Here is a 16,477-nt window from a genome sequence, read left to right as displayed (position 1 = left end):
AATGGCTTTTATAAAATAACAGATTCATAATGCACACTACTTCATACTTATAACTTCCTCAAAGACTGTTATGAGCCCCATTTGAAATAATCTCAGAAACAATGTAGTAAAACATTTTGTAAACTTTATTTAAATTTTAAAATTTAAAGTTTAAACTATTTAAACTTTAATTATTTAAAATTATTAATAATTTATTATATCCCAATTATTTTAGTCCCAACATTTCCCCAAAAAAAGCCTGAATATCATTGACCTGAAGATCATGGATTGAAAGCTGAAAGCATCCTTAAAAGTCATTTTGTCCAGTCCCCTCATTTTATCAACGAAGAAAATGAAAGATGTTAGATGACATGTCTGAAGTCATCCAGGTAACCACTTCTCCAAACTTCCCTCTTTCTGTCAATATCACCATGTTCTCCCTGTTGCACAAGTTTATAATCTTAGAGCTTTATTTCTCTCTGTTCCTCACCACCTCCTGGAGTCAACTGATAGACATATCCTATTGATTTTGCCACCAAATTTTTTCTAATTCATATTTTCTCTGCACATGTGACTATCAGACTTTTTTTTAAAAATACCTTTAACTTCCACTTTAAAATCCATACTATGGTGGGGGCAGCTGGGTTGCTCAGTGTATTGAGAGCCACGCCCAGAGATGGGAGGTCCGAGGTTCAAATCTGGCCTCAGACACTTCACAGCTGTGTGACCCTGGGCAAGTCACTTAACCCCCATTGCCTAGCCTTTATCATTCTTCTGCCTTAGAACTGATACCTAGTATTGATTCTAAGATGGAAGGTAAGGGTTTAAAAAAAAAAATCAATACTATGTATTGGTTCCAAGGCAGAAGAGCAGTAAGGGCTAGGCAATGGGGATTAAGTGACTTGTCCAGGATCACATAGCTAGGAAGTATCTGAGGTCGTATTTGAACCTAGGACCTCCTGTCTCTGGTCTTGGCTCTCAATCTACTGAAATATCCATCCAGCCCAGTGGCTATCAGTCTTAATAACATCTCTATTGTCTCTTACCTGGTCTATTGTAATAGCCTCCTGTCTAGTCTTGCTGATTTCAGGGATTTAGCCTGCTTATTAATTGGAAAAAGAAGAAATTGAAGCAAATAAACATTTATCCCCACAACAACCAAACGAAACCCTTCAAAACTATTCAACAACTCATTGGATAAAATTACTTTTAAAAACTACTTTAAAATTTTAAATAATTATTTTTAAACTTTTAAAATAACTTTCTGTACAAGAAAAATATTATACAGGAAAATTAAATCTTTGAGAGAAAATCCTGTTCTACCCACCAGCAGCAAAACTACTAATTGGAAAATTCGCACAAGATTCAATCTAAGGAATGGATGGGAATAAAAACGTAGAAGAAGAATAACCTTTCCATAAACTACACAGACCATATTCTCATTCCTTCCTTATGCTTGATACATGGTTAAAGTTTAATACTGACTTCTTAATTTATTTAATTTTATTTTTTAGAAAAAATTTTCCATGCTTACATGATTCATGTTCTTACTCTCCGCTCCATCCCCCCAACTTCCCCCCACAATAGCCAAAGTGTATTTCCACTGGTTTCTTCATGTGTCATCAATCAAGACCTATTTCCATATTATTGATAATTATGCTAGGGACAAGCTAACATAATAAAAATGACCATCCTGCCCAAATTAATCTATTTATTTAGTGCCATACCTATCAAACTACCAAGAAACTTTTTTACTGAATTAGAAAAAAACTATAACAAAATTCATTTGGAAGAACAAAAGATCAAGAATATTAAGGGAAATAACAACAACAACAAAAAAAAAACATGAAGGAAGGTGGCCTAGCAATACCAGATCTTAAACTATAAAGCAGTGATCATTAAAACAATATGGTACTGGCGAAGAGACAGAAGGGAGGATCAGTGGAATAGACAGGGTAAGTGATGTCAACATGATAGTGTATGATAAACCCAAAGAGCCCAACTTTTGGGACAAAAATCCACTATTTGACAAAAACTGCTGGGAAAATTGGAAAACAATATGGGAGAGATTAGGTTTAGATCAACATCTCACACCCTACACCAAGATAAATTCAGAATGGGTGAATGACTTGAATATAAAGAAGGAAACTATAAGTAAATTAGGCGAACACAAAATAGTATACTTGTCAGATCTCTGGGAAAGGAAAGATTTTAAAACCAAGCAAGAGTAGAAAAAAATTACAAAATGTAAAATAAATAATTTTGATTACATTAAATTAAAAAGATTTTGTACAAACAAAAATAATGCATCCAAAATTAAAAGGGAAACAATAAACTGGGGAAAAAATCTTTATAACAAAAACCTCTGACAAAGGTCTAATTACTCAAATATACAAGGAGCTAAATCAATTGCATAAAGAATCAAGCCATTCCCAATCGATAAATGGGCAAGGGACATGAATAGGCAATTTTCACATAAAGAAATCGAAACTATCAATAAGCACATGAGAAAGTGCTCTAAATCTCTAATAATTAGAGACTTCTTAATTTATTGATTGATTGTTGATGTTGTACATAATTCATTATATACCTTTTTACTTCACTTTTGTGCATCTAACTTATAAAACAAGGTCAAGTTATATTTCTCATGAGCGAACCACTAAGAGTAAGCCACATTGAAGAGACTGGGTCACCATATCTGATTGAAAGAAGAGGAGATTTACTTGAAAGGTAATCAAAGCTGAATTCCCTGCCTTCACCTCACAAATGGCTTGGTACTGAGAAAGCATTTCAATCAACTAACCAACAACTCTTGTATAAGTGTCCATTATGTGCCAGTCATTATGGTAGGTGCTGGAGATACAAAGACAAAAATAAAATAAAATTTTAAAATCCCTGTCCTCAAAGAGCTTATTTTCAAGACAACTTTCAACTTTTAGTGGTGAGTTATCTTTAATCATCTAATGAAAAATCACATATTTGTAAACATTAACAATGCATAATTCATATAATATTTTAACATTCACAGAGAACTTTCCTCCCCAAAACTTGTGAGATTACCTTTTCTTTTTAATTTCCTTTTAACAAATGAAGAAAATGAAGATACTGTGTTTAAGTGGCTTGTGTAGGGTCACACACCTAAGTAATGTATATGTTAGGGTGCAGTCTTTCCCACTTCCCTGAAGTTGAAATATTTTACTTATTTTTGTATCTCTCCCATCATCTAGAACAGTGCATGCAGTAAACACTTAATAAGCCTGCATTGCCACATAGATTATATCATGAATTATTTCTAGTTTGGGCTGTTATGAATAATGAGTACATTTGTAAATTCAGGGCCTTTTTCTGCCCTACTGTTAAGAATATCTTTAGGGCTTATTCCTAGAAATGGGATCACCAAGGCAAAGGGCATAAACAATTCTTTAGTGCTTATTGTAAAATCTCATATTGCTTCCTGAAAAAGATTGCACCAATTCACAGCTCTTTTAGTCCTGTAAAAGGTTGTTTGTTTCTCCACAACCCATCAGCACTGAATTTTATAGTGCTTATCTTTGCCAAGTTGATAGGTATAAAGTGGCATACTAAAGTTGTTTTAATTTGCATTTCTCTGATTATTAGAGAGTTGAAACAATTTTCAGGTGGTTAATTGGTTTTTCTTCTTTCAAGAACATTTACATTATTATTCGAGACACTCATGACCTTTGTAGAAAATTTAGTCAAAGCATGTAATAAAATCACTAATAAATAATAATGATTATAATAATGATATATTCTAATAATAATCCCTTAAGGAGCTTTCAGATGGTCAAATGATCATTCATTGTGCATTTAATTCTCCTACACAGCCCTACAATAAAAGCTAGATAAATATATAACTACTTCACATGATCTCTGTAAACTCAATAAATGTACACACACATTAAAATGAAATTCATGGTTAATCCCTCCTGCCCCGACTAACCACCATTGCTTCAGGTACTGAGCTAGCTTTGTCAGCTGCAAGAACCACATGGAGATGTTTTCCTGTTCAGTAGAAGTAGTGAACTCATTTAGCAAATGCTCAATGGAGAGTACAGGCTCTTTCTAACTACTCTCCCTCAATGTTCTTCAGCTAGGAGGAGCTTAATAAAAAGTAGTGACTGATAACCAGCAAATTATCATTTGAAGTGCTCATTAATGTCTATTAGAACAAATCTTAATTGTTTTTTTTTTCTTTCCTCACTCCAGCCCTTCATGGAAAGAATCACAGATTTATAGAACCAAGGTCACCTTGTCCAGCTCTTATGTGAAGCATGAAACTCCTCTACAAAATCTCCAGCTTCTGCTTGAAGACTCCCAGTGATGGATATCCACTATTTCCCCAAGGTAGCCCATTTCTGCTTTTGGATAGTTCTAATTACTGGGAAGGTTCCAAGAAGAATTCACTAATGGGAGAAGGTAATCACAAAAGAAAATCCCCACCCTCCAAAAGCTTAAGTAGCTAAAGGGAAGATTTGCACTCAGGTCTTCCTAACTCCAAGTTCAATTAAGTGTGCAACTTAGCTGCTTCCACATATGCATACTCGTATATAAGATGTTGAGTTAGTCTCTGGAGATTTGAAGACAAAAAGCAACAACAACAAAAACAGTTTTTCAAAGAACATACATTCTAGGGACTGGGGTAGGAATACAACACTTATACAAATAAGTGCAAGAAGTGGAATAAAGAAGAAAAATAGATTTGGGAGGGATGAAACAGAAAGGGCAAGAAGTTATGGTGGGAAAAGAATTTCACAGTTCAACATCATGGAGATAACACAATTATTTGTAACGGTGAAACCTATAGTATAACCATCCCTGGGAAATGGCAATGGAATGAAAGGATAGGTCACAAAAATTGAAAAAATGGATGAACTTGGAGACCAAAGTATTTCAAGGGATTGTATATATTAAAGTCTCCAATTTCTAACTTAGGACACATCACTCCATTTATTTATTCAATAAACATTTATTAAGCACCTACTATGTACCAGGTACACTGCTAAGCACTGGGAACATAGAGAAGCAAAAGACAGCCTGTGCCTTCAAGGGGTTTATAATCTAATGGATTCATCTGTCTGGACCTCAATTTTCCGAATCTGCAATATGATGGGATTGGAATAGATTTTACTAAGGGTCTGGGGACTTCTTTTTTTCTTTTCCAGACTACATATCAGTTAATCACATTACAATTTTTAATATTCGTTTTCTGGTATTTTGCAATCCATGTTCTCTCCCTCCCACTTCCCCTCCCCAAGAAGGCGGGTAATCCAAGGGGTATAGGTTGTACATAGATTATCATATAATATCTTTTCCCCTGTTCATCATGTTGTGAAACAAGACATATATTGCTTAACCTAGAGAAAAATTCACAAAAGAAATAAATCTAAATTTGAACTCTTTCTGCTCCTTCTACAGCAAGTGAATATCCTTTTTCATCATGAGTCCCTTAGAGTTGTCCTGAATCCTTACCTTATTGAGAATAATTAAGTCATTCACAGCTGATCACCATACATTAATGTTGTTACCGTGTATAATATTCTCTTGGTTCTGCTTACTTCACTCTGTATCACTTCATATAAGCCCAGGATTTTTTGTGGACTTCTCTAAGAAATTTTTAAAATAATTTTATTTGGATATAACTGGTTTCTTTTATAATACCACATATTTTATCTTATGTATTTAATGAAATTATTCCGAGAACTCCTAATCTTTTAGACTAGGACTCTCCCAACTTTTATACCTCCATCTCTGCTGCCTTCTCAAGCTGGAGATGCATTTACTCTTGCAATCTTTCCTCTGGATGGTGCATGGGGTACTCCATTTGAGGAAGTATTTGTTTCAGCCAGGCTCACTCCTTACCTGGCTCATCTGACTTTCCAGTCTTTTACACTTTGCCCAACCTGAATACCTCTCCCCCAACCCCACCCTCACACTTTTCACCTCCCTTTTCTTTGTTTTCTTCTCTCATTAGAAGTTAACCTCCCAAAAGGTAGGCACTGTCTTCCTTTTTACTTATACTAGTTATCACTCCCACATTTCCCATTAATGGCAAGGGAGCCTCTGGGATCTGGAAAATCAGAGTAAAATCTTTTGGCCCTCCCTTCGTATCAGAGAAGAAGTCAGAATTTTTTCTTTTTCTTTTTCTTTTATTGGGTATTTATAGTACCTCATTGTAAATCTTGGGTTAAGTATGCATTTCTGAGTTTCTAAAAGTTTTCTGTATCATCTACTGGCCTTTGCATGTCATCTGTGGCTTCTGTAAAATGCCCAAAAATTCCAATTTAATTTCTTATGCCTACCTGAGTTATATTAAAACTGGGATAAGGAAAGTTGAGATATGGACAATATAACTATATTTGTATAAATGCTAGATCTATCTACCTATTGGAGAAGAGGTCCATAGCTTCAGCATGCCTATGGGGTCCATGACACAAAAAAAAGGTTAAGAACCCTTGGACTATGTGATTTCTAAGAATCTTCACTATTCCAAAGTTTATAATCCGTTGTAAATATTTAAAACTGACAAGATATGGAGGTGAGTTGAAGGGTCTCCTGTGTATAAATTTTTCTGCTATAATGCTGTTTCAAAGGAGTCAACATTTTACTCCCTGACCTTTCGCCACAGTGTTCACAATTAGCCAGAAGGTCTGGGAATGATGCCATTCTAGGGCCATATTATGGGGTTGCGGCAGTTGGCAAAAAGTTAACAAAGCCATGGGCCTTGTTAAATTTTAAGACATCTACTTAAAGAGAAAAGGGATGTTGTTTTTTAAATATCGGTTTTGCAATATTGAAGATTGCAAGACTCACTAAGCATAAATAATAAACCTTCACAACGAGAAATTGGCAGAGTGGTTCTATCAGTCAAAAGTCAGTGTCCCTCCCCCATTACCTCTATTTTGCAACATTTTTGAAATTTTTCCTGAGTCAGTATTTTCCCTCCAATCTTTCCATATCAGACTAAACTTTCTTCGAAGCTTTCATACACCCATCTTGCCTTCAGACGATGCCCAGACTCACCTGTTAATGCCATTTTACAGTGAAACTTTTGAATATGTAAAAAACTCAAGATTCATAAGAAAATTTTAAAACCATCTCTATGGGAGAGAATTAAACATTAATAATCTGGAAAATACTACATGCCCTAGTGAAGACAGTCTTTTCTGTTCAAAATAATTGCATTGCAGACTTTGGGCTAAGTTTATAAGTAAAGCATATATCCATAGGCACCAGACCACACCTCCTGCAATAATTCTTACCAAGAGATCCTCTTGATCCCTTGGCCCCTTTATCTTTTCTATCTGCTGAGAGTACATAGCATGCTATTAAGCATATTAACCATAACAACTAGATGATAAGCAGCTAGGTGATGCCATGGATAGAGTGTATAATATGGAGTTAGGAAGACCCATCTTCCTGAGTTCAAATTTGGCCTCAGGCACTTACTAGCTATGTTACTCTGAGCAAGTCACTTAACCCTGTCTGTCTCAGTTTCCTCATCTGCAAAATGTGTTGGAGGAAATGGCAAACCACTCCAGTATCTTTGCAAAGAAAACCCCAAATAGGGTCTTGAAAAGTCAGACATGACTGAACAACAAACTATTATCTTTCCTCACTCCACTCTACTCTCTACTCATTTATCAAATTTGTCTTTTTTAAATGAAATCTAATGATGTCACCCTTCTTCATCCTAAACCTTGCCCCCACACACGTTCAAAAATCCTTTCTTTGATTTATAAAATACTTCATTACCTTGCCCCTTCCTGTCTTTTCAGTCTTCTTACAATTTAGCCCCTTCTCTCTCACTATGGGTCTTACAATCCAGTGCCTGATTTCTTTGCTGCTCTTCCCATATGACATTCTCTCTCAAATGAGCGATTTCATAGGGTTGTGTCCCATGAATGACCTCCCTCCTCATCTCTTCTTTCTGACTTTCAAGCCCTACCTAAAACCTGTCTTCTACAAGAAGCCTTTCCTAGTGCTTTCCCCACTTAATGCTAATGCCTTCCCTCTCTAAGTATTCTATCTGATTTATTCTATAACTATCTTGTTTGTACATAACTGATTGCATGCTATCTCCTCCAATAGACTGTGAGCTCCTGGAGGGCACGGACTGTCTTTTGTCTTTCTTTGTATTTTCATCATGAATACTACTACTAATAATAATCATATTTGAACATTGTACGACAGAGTAGGTGATTAGTAAATGTTTACTGATTGGTTGACAGTGGATTGACCAAATGCTAGCTCATTGACTTAAACATTACATCAGCATAGCAAAAGCTCTCCATTATGGCACATGAGATCATGAAGGTAGTCCTAAAAGAGGCCTTCCTGAGGTAACTAGACCAGATGTTCTTATTTTGTAGATAACAAAATGAGGTCAAAATAGTTTAAGTCACTTGTCCAAGGCAAAACAGGTAGGAAGTGGCAGAACCAATGTTCAAACCCAAGTCCTCTGACAGTAAGACTTGTTCGCCTGTCCTCAACTTGAGTTGCCACTGCTCTCATCCAATCTCACTAAATCCAAAACCCCATCTTTATTGCTCTCCCCACAAGCTGTGAAGACCAAATTCCTGAATTGACTCATCTCAACCTGCCCTTCTTCACTAATCTCATTCAGTCACCTAAGTTGTCCTCTGGTCCTGGAGTCTGGGCTGAGACATACACTTTGACAGAAGCACTTGGATCTATCTTTCCCTTGACCTTGTCTCCCTACCTTGTATTTATTCACTGGCATACATACTGAATTCCATTAGCAGAATGTAAGCTTCTGGGGAGCAGAGACTGTTTAATTGTTATCCCTTCATAAATGTTTGTCAAATTAAAATAAACTAGTAATGGCTTCTAGGTCCTAAAGGAAGCACTTTTGTCCATTCCTCTCTGTAATCTTGCCTGCAAAAACAAAAACACAACATAAAATAAAATAAAACCCTATACTTAAAAAAAACCAAACCTTGCATTTTAATCCTACTTTCCATTATATGTGTAGTTCTTAGAGTTTGGTCAGACACTGAAGACACCAAGGTCATCTACTGCATCTGGGGCCATGTCCAATTGTCCTGACTTTTATCCTGTCACTGGACTTTGATGACTCGGGAAAAGAGAGATTGACGATATTGTGCTACTTGGTTTCACTTAAATCCAACTCTCTATTCCTTAGAAATCAGCAAATATTACAATTTAGGGCTTAACTTGTTTTGTTGGTGGTCTAGATTTAATAAAAAACCTGGAGGAAATGTTAATAACACAGATTAAACTTAAAAGTGTGTTTAGCATGCGTTTTTTTCCCTCTGGGGATATGGTTGTTAAATATTTACTAGCCCACCAATGCTTAAAAGTTTAAAATTTAACACTGGGAAGAATAGGATTTTTCAGAGAAAAGGAAAAACAAAAACCTAGCCACTTTCCTCTCAAATGGTTGGAAAAGGCCTTAACTCCCTTTTTTTACAGATGAGGAAACAGATGCTGAGAAAGGAAAGATACTTAAGGCAAGTGTATTCCCTATTTAGTTATCGCTAGGACTGGCTTGGTCTTAAAATAATCTTAACTCAGCTTTATCATGATCTTACACTACATAATGAAGGAGAAGAGTCCTTTCCAAGGAATCAAGGCAGCCAATTACAGGGAGAGGCATAGGTGTGGTAAGACCTGAGAAGTTGCCAGTAGTCTTCTTTGCCCTTAAATATTTCCCCTACTAGTCTAAAATGATCTTCTAGATCTTCTCAAGGTTTAAACTACAAAATTGAAAACATTGTCTCCTCTCAGAAGGCAATAGTAGATGCTAATTTCCAAAATATTCACAGTGACAATTTAACAATCAACTCACTAGTTAGAAGAAGGCTTCAGCACACTCCTGAAAGATACTTTTAGAAAATGTTGCCTTTGCATTTACAGCAGAAACAGGTTTGAAGGCTACTCTGGTCACTTGGAACCCTGACACCAGCTGATACTACTGAATACACAAGTTTTCCTACTTCCTTCTTTTAAAATGTCCTAATAATTTCTGGCTCTTTTGCCCTGCCTTCTACTTTTTAAATAAATAAAAATAAAAACAATCCAAATAATAAATGCATGTTATTGGCATTAGATAATTAGGATAATGAAATGCCCCCTTTCAGACCTCAGGTGTGGGTATGCAAAAGTTTCAAACATTGTCAGTTTGCCCAAGGGATGAGTAGAGATGTAGTGGAAGGAGTTTATGAACCTGTCTAAATTATGACATAAGCTACTATCTTGAACTACTATGTAAGATGGTATGTAGTACTGGCAGCTATTGGTACCATCTCAGGTTTACTACACACCTTCCCGCAGTTGATTGCCTTGGTTCCTCAGAAAGGACTCCTCCTTCCTTAATTCCTCCCACTAATTCAAAAATTCAAATTCAAAATTCAATTTAAAAAATTCAAAAATTCAGAAAATGAGAAGCCAACAGGCCAGTCAAGTTCACAGAGAGAATAATGTTGGAAAGGTAGTAGGAGGATCTTTTATCCTTCTCTGTGCAAAGGAGAAAATCCCTTAGAAGAACAATTTGGAGATGACTCAGTTAACAAGAGGCCTGCTATTAGCCACTAGTTAAATACTACTGTTGTATCTGTGATCTCATTGAAGTGGGTTGTTCCCTCCAATCATTCAGATCTCAAGCCTTTCATACCTGCCTGTCATATGCCCTAACCCAAATCTTGTCAATGCTATTCAGAATTTCCCCACAGAGGGTCTATTCAATCCTGGATACTTTCTTCTAGTTCTTTTTGCAATGCAAGGATACCAATAGAGCACACAAGCTGTCCATCTGTTTATCTTTGGCATGACTGTCCCAAGCTTCTTCCCTCCCTCTAGGTCATGCATGTCTGATGATAACCTTCATTCAATTTCTCTTGCACAATCTTCACGTGTCATGTGTTTCAGCCTGTTCATGCCCAAGGCATACATGATGGCAACTCATTTTGGATTATATTTTTAAAAATAAAAATTTCTGTTGTTTGACTTTCATTCCCTTGATCAGTGATGAGGAATTCTGGGTATCTGACTGATATTTTTCTTCCCTTAAAATACCTAGAATCTCCCAGACCTGAGATTCTGGTCTGAATCAACTTTCAATGTTTTTCCAACCTCAAAATACCAGTTTAAGGCCCTGTTTGCCCCAATGCCAATCTTTCCCTGACTAACTTCCTCTTTTTCAAACCTCTCTCTCCTTTAACTTGTCCCTTCACTAGGTACCTCTCTGCCATCTTCCTTTCCAACTGTCCACTTTCCAGTCTTCCTAATACAATAAATCCAAAGGAACCTTGCTTGCCCCATCCACACTAAGACTGATTTACTGTCTGACCTTCACCAAATCATTTTGACATTTCTGCAACTCAGTTTGTGATGGAAAAAGAGATCAACCTGTAAAAGAGCCTTCTGGGGCATAACGACAAAGGGAAAAATGCATACTATGTTGCATAGTGATAAATATATCACTATGATAAAAATAAATATAAAAATATAGATTTTATATCTAAATAGCATGCCATTTATGAATATGATAACATTTACAGATTATAATGACATTTATATAGACTTTTACAGTTCACAAGCCCTTTATATACTTCCATGAGTCCAACCACAGCACAAAATAAGTACCAGAAGAACTGTAAATCTTGATTTTGCAGTTAAAGAAACTAAGGTTTAGAAAGGTTATGTGATTTACCCAGGATCACAAGCAATGTTAGAGGAAGCTTGTAAACCCATATTTCTTGGATCTTTCTGATTATATATCAAGCAGTTTATCAATGATGCCATATCTAAGCCAACATATATGTTATATATACATAGAAACTATACATAAGGCCATGTTCTGAGGCATGTTGCCATAGCTGGGGATGTAAACACACTTAATCACAGAAACATAAAAGACATTTACTCATAAAACCATGATACTAACATTCTGGCACATTTGCCTTCATTTACTAAAATATTTTTTAAAATTCAAAATAATAAGTGTTTTCTATTAATCAAGGCACTATTTGGTACCTTACCCCGATTAATGCCCAGCAGGCTTTTTGTTCTGTTGTCTAAATTCCTCATTCTTTCAAAAGCAGATCAGGCTACAAACAGTGAGGCCTTTTTTTTTAAGCCAGAGACTGTTAAGAGACATTTAAATGTTGCATGAGAATTATTTACTATTTGTATAGTACCTGGCACTTCCCAGGTTATAGTTATTAATTGATGAATTGATTTATTGATTTGTGAAATAGATTATATCCATGGGAGTTCTTTAAACTCTGAAGATGGCTAGTCATTAAAAAAAAAAAAAAAAAAAAAAAAAAAAGGGTCATACCTATCATCCATGAGGAGCCTAAAAGGGCATTGACCAGAAAACGGGAACTATCTGGTGATGGATGACAAGTTTGGTGCAGTTGGAAGATCACTGTTCCTTTGCAGTCAAAAGATCTAGCTAGGTCTAGTCCCAAATTTGTCACCTACTAGTTAGTAGATAGTTAAGTCACTTATCCTTCCTAGACTTTGTCTCCTCATCTTTAAAAGGAAGAGGTTGGGCTCTTTTCTTTCTTTTTTTAAGTGCTTATCTTCCATCTTAGAATTAATGCTGTGTATTGGTTCCAAGGAAGAATAGTAAGGGCTGAGCAAAGAGGGTTAGATGACTTGCTCATGGTCATATAGCTAGAAAATGTCTGAAGTCAAATTTGAACCCAGGTCCTCCCCTCTCTAGGTCTCAATCCACTGAGCCACCTAGCTGTCCCCAGTCATCCTAGGTTGGAGTGAGTGGGAAGCAGTGGACAAGTCACTTTCATTACTGCTTAATTGCTAATAACATGGTATCAAGAAAAAACAAATTTAGTTCATTTCCCTTAGCTCAAACAGAACATTTGCCTCCTATGATTACATCAGCAGGGAGCTGAAGCTGGAGGAAAACTAATAAAATGATCCACATGAAGCTACAAATAACAACAATAAGACAACAGTTTTCCTGCAGGCTGTCCTCTGGAGAGAGAGCCACTGATTGACCCATCAGTCCAATGGGAACTAAGGACCTCTGTCCAGTTGAATAACCAGCCTGAAAGGACATCTGGGCATGAACAAGCACAAACCAAGAACTAAAAAATTGAAATTTCATGTAAAACAAGTAAACAGGAAATAATAGTCACAGAAAAAATAAATCATAGAAAATCATGATGCTCAAGACCTGAAGTAAACTAAACCATAGGGTCCATGATAGATCTCCAATCACTAAAAAGAAATCTTATCTTGAGCACTCTTCTTCCCTTCCCCAGATAAAATTAATCAATAGCAAATGTATTTTATATCTTTCTGACTGCATCAATAGTACATTCAATTTTAGAAATTCAACATAGGGAAGAAAAAAGATGTCACTAAATGATAAGGTACCATTCTTAGGTTTGACTTCTTTATCATTGCTCATGTTTTGGGTGAAATAACTGAGAATTTAAATTCAAGTAATTAAATTCGAAGCAAAGCCAAACAACCTAGTTTTCCTTCTGTCACCATTATTATCTCAGAACTATTGAAAGGAAGCTATGTAGCTGAATTGGCTAAGAAGTCATTTCTCATAGCTCCTTAACTAGTCCCAAATTCTAGCTCTATGATTTAAGTATAGATGTTCCTTAAGAAAACTGTAGGGGGATGGAAGGTAGCTAGGTCAGAGGACTGAAAGCTAGGTCTGGAGGCAGAAGGTGCTGGGTTTAAATCTAGCCTCAGATACGTCCTGTGTGAACCTGAACAAGTCACTTAACCCTCATTGCCTAGCTCTTACTGCTTTTCTGCCTTAGAATCAATATTGATTCTAAGATGGAAGGTAAAGGTTTAAAAAAAAAATACTCTAGGTCCTTTGTCCTAGGTCAACGTTGGTGAAGGTTTTCAAGTTTGTATGCCCAGACTGCAATTTCAAGCTGCCTGTGAGCCCCCAGCATTACCTCAAAGAGTGAAGGGAGGAAGTGCTCGCTTTGGCTGGCTGAACAGAAGGATGGGGCATGCAAAAAATGTCCTCGGGCCCTGGGAAAAGGGGGAACAGAACAGCTCCCCCAAGTGCCGGCTCTGCACATGAGCTAATACTTCACCAATGCTGTCCTAGGTCCTCTTCACTTCTCTCTCTTTTCTCTCTTCCTTATTAAAATCATAGTTTCGGTTTTTAGTTCTATGCAGAATCTGCCTCTCCTAGGGTAGTTAGGTGACATGGTGAGGAGAGTGATTATCTCAGAGAAAGGAAGACATCTTCCTAAGTTCAAATCTAGCCTTGGACCCTTACTAGCTATGTGACCCTAGGCAAGTCAATTAAGCCTGTGGGCTTCAGTTTCTTCATCTGTAAAATGAGCTGAAAAGGGAAGTGGCAAACTCCTCCGGTATCTTTGCCAAGAAAACCCCAAATGGGGTCACAAAGGGTCAGACATGATTGAAATGACTGAACAACAGCCTGTCTTGACTGCTTTGAGAAGTACTATGTTCACTCGTAGGTCTATATCCTAATAAGATCAAAGATGGGGAAAAGAACCTAGTTATACAAAAATATTTATAGTAGCTCTTTTTGTAGTGGGAAAGAACTGGAAATTGAAGGGATATCCATCAACTGGAGAATGGCTGAACAAGTGGATATAATCTATCATATTATTTGCCTTCTTGGGAGTGGGGAGGAGTGGGATGGAAGGAAGGAACAAAGATGACAGAATATGATCATTAAAATGGTGTCGATGTGTTAAAAAAAAATACTAGTTCCATTTCACTAGCAGTCTTCAAGAAATGGTTGGAGGACCATTTGTCAGTGAGAGTCCTCTTCAGACATAGAATAGGATTAGATGGCATTGAAGGCCCCTTCTGATTTAATAAATCAAAAGACCAGAGTTATATTCCTAACTCTGCTAAAGGAACTATGATTTTGGGGATATGACACTCTTCAGATTTTGGGGCCTCTTTCCAGACTTGCAAATGAAGAGGTTTGACTAGATCAGGAGTTCTTAGCCTGTGGTTTACAAATCCCAATACGTCTGGAACAGATTTCAAGATTTCTGCAAACTTGGATGAGAGTTTATATGTGTGTATGGGTACGTGTTTGTATGTGTGTGTGTATTCTCATCTAAGATGTCTCTATCTATATCTCCTTATAAATTTAGAGAGAGATAGCTTTATTTTTATTTTTTGTCTTTGTAGTCCTGTGTACACACACACACACACACACACACACACACACACACACACACACACACACACACACACACATCTTTGTATTTTAAAAACATTATTCTGAAACAGCATCTACTAGCTTCACCAAACTGGCAAAGCTATCCATGCCACAAATAAGTTTAAGAATCCCTGGATTATGTGATCCTTAAGGTCCTTTCTACTACCAAAATATTAGGATTCTGTTAAAACTTGGGTTGTCATTGGTCTTCACAGCGGAAAGACATGTCTACATATACTAGTTATGGAGCCCCATGAGACACTTCTTATTCACTTACTTCTCATTGCAGTCCTCTTAGTCATTATCTTCTCCTTCTGGACAGTTCCAAAATTCCCAGGCAGCACCTTTCTTGTCCCCTTTAGGAGATATGGAGATTGTTTGACATCATCAAACAATAAAACCTACTGCATACAAGTAGCCAGAAAAATTTAATGTTATTCTAGGTAATTGCCCTACTTCATTCTAACAGTTTCTGAAATTAGAGAAGATTTTGTTTGTTTGCTTGTTTTAAGAGTCATACAGGCCAGGCCAATTAGGAATAAAGTAAACCATCTTTATTATACCATATTTTTTAAACTCACACAAAAAGATGCGTGGAACTAAACTGCCAGAGGCAGGGGCATGGGAGTAACAGCTGCATGAATAAAAGCATTCGAAACAAAGGATACATCTGAGTCTCAGCAGCTAGAGGGCAGTGGATAGACTAGGTATCAGTTATTGTAGAGGACACTTCTGGACCTAGGGATGAAGGCAAAAGAATACCGCAGGAGAAAAAAATGGAGATTAGCAATGGTCCTGTGGAGATGCTGCCCTTGGGCTTAAAACATCAAATGATGCCAACTTTTTCATTACATGAGATACATGATTCCTTTGTCTTTGCTATTCTAGGTCAGACTAATGTAGTAGGTACAGATTCTATAGGAGCATCTGATCCATTTCCAATTTCTGATATCACTGGTGGGAAAATGCCAAGAAATCTCTGTTATAGAGAAATGCTACATGATGTCTCCAGCAAAGGGCAGAGCATAGACCTGAGGCAGGAGAAGATGTGTCTAGACCAGTGATGGGCAAACTTTTTAAAGAGGGGGCCAAAGGAAAGGAAATGCTCATCTGTCAACCTGTTTCTAAGGCAACTCTTTCGAAGTTTCATTGTATTGTATCCTACTCATTGTATTCGTCAGATAAGGAATAATGTCACACTGGATAGAACAGTGATTCCCAAAGTGGATGCCACCGCCCCCTGGTGGGTGCTGCAGAGATCCAGGGGGCCAGTGATGGCCACAG

The sequence above is a fragment of the Gracilinanus agilis genome, chromosome 3 (genome assembly GCF_016433145.1).
Source record: "Gracilinanus agilis isolate LMUSP501 chromosome 3, AgileGrace, whole genome shotgun sequence".
Classification (NCBI taxonomy): Eukaryota; Metazoa; Chordata; class Mammalia; order Didelphimorphia; family Didelphidae; genus Gracilinanus; species Gracilinanus agilis.
Note: the sequence above shows the minus strand (reverse complement) of the source record.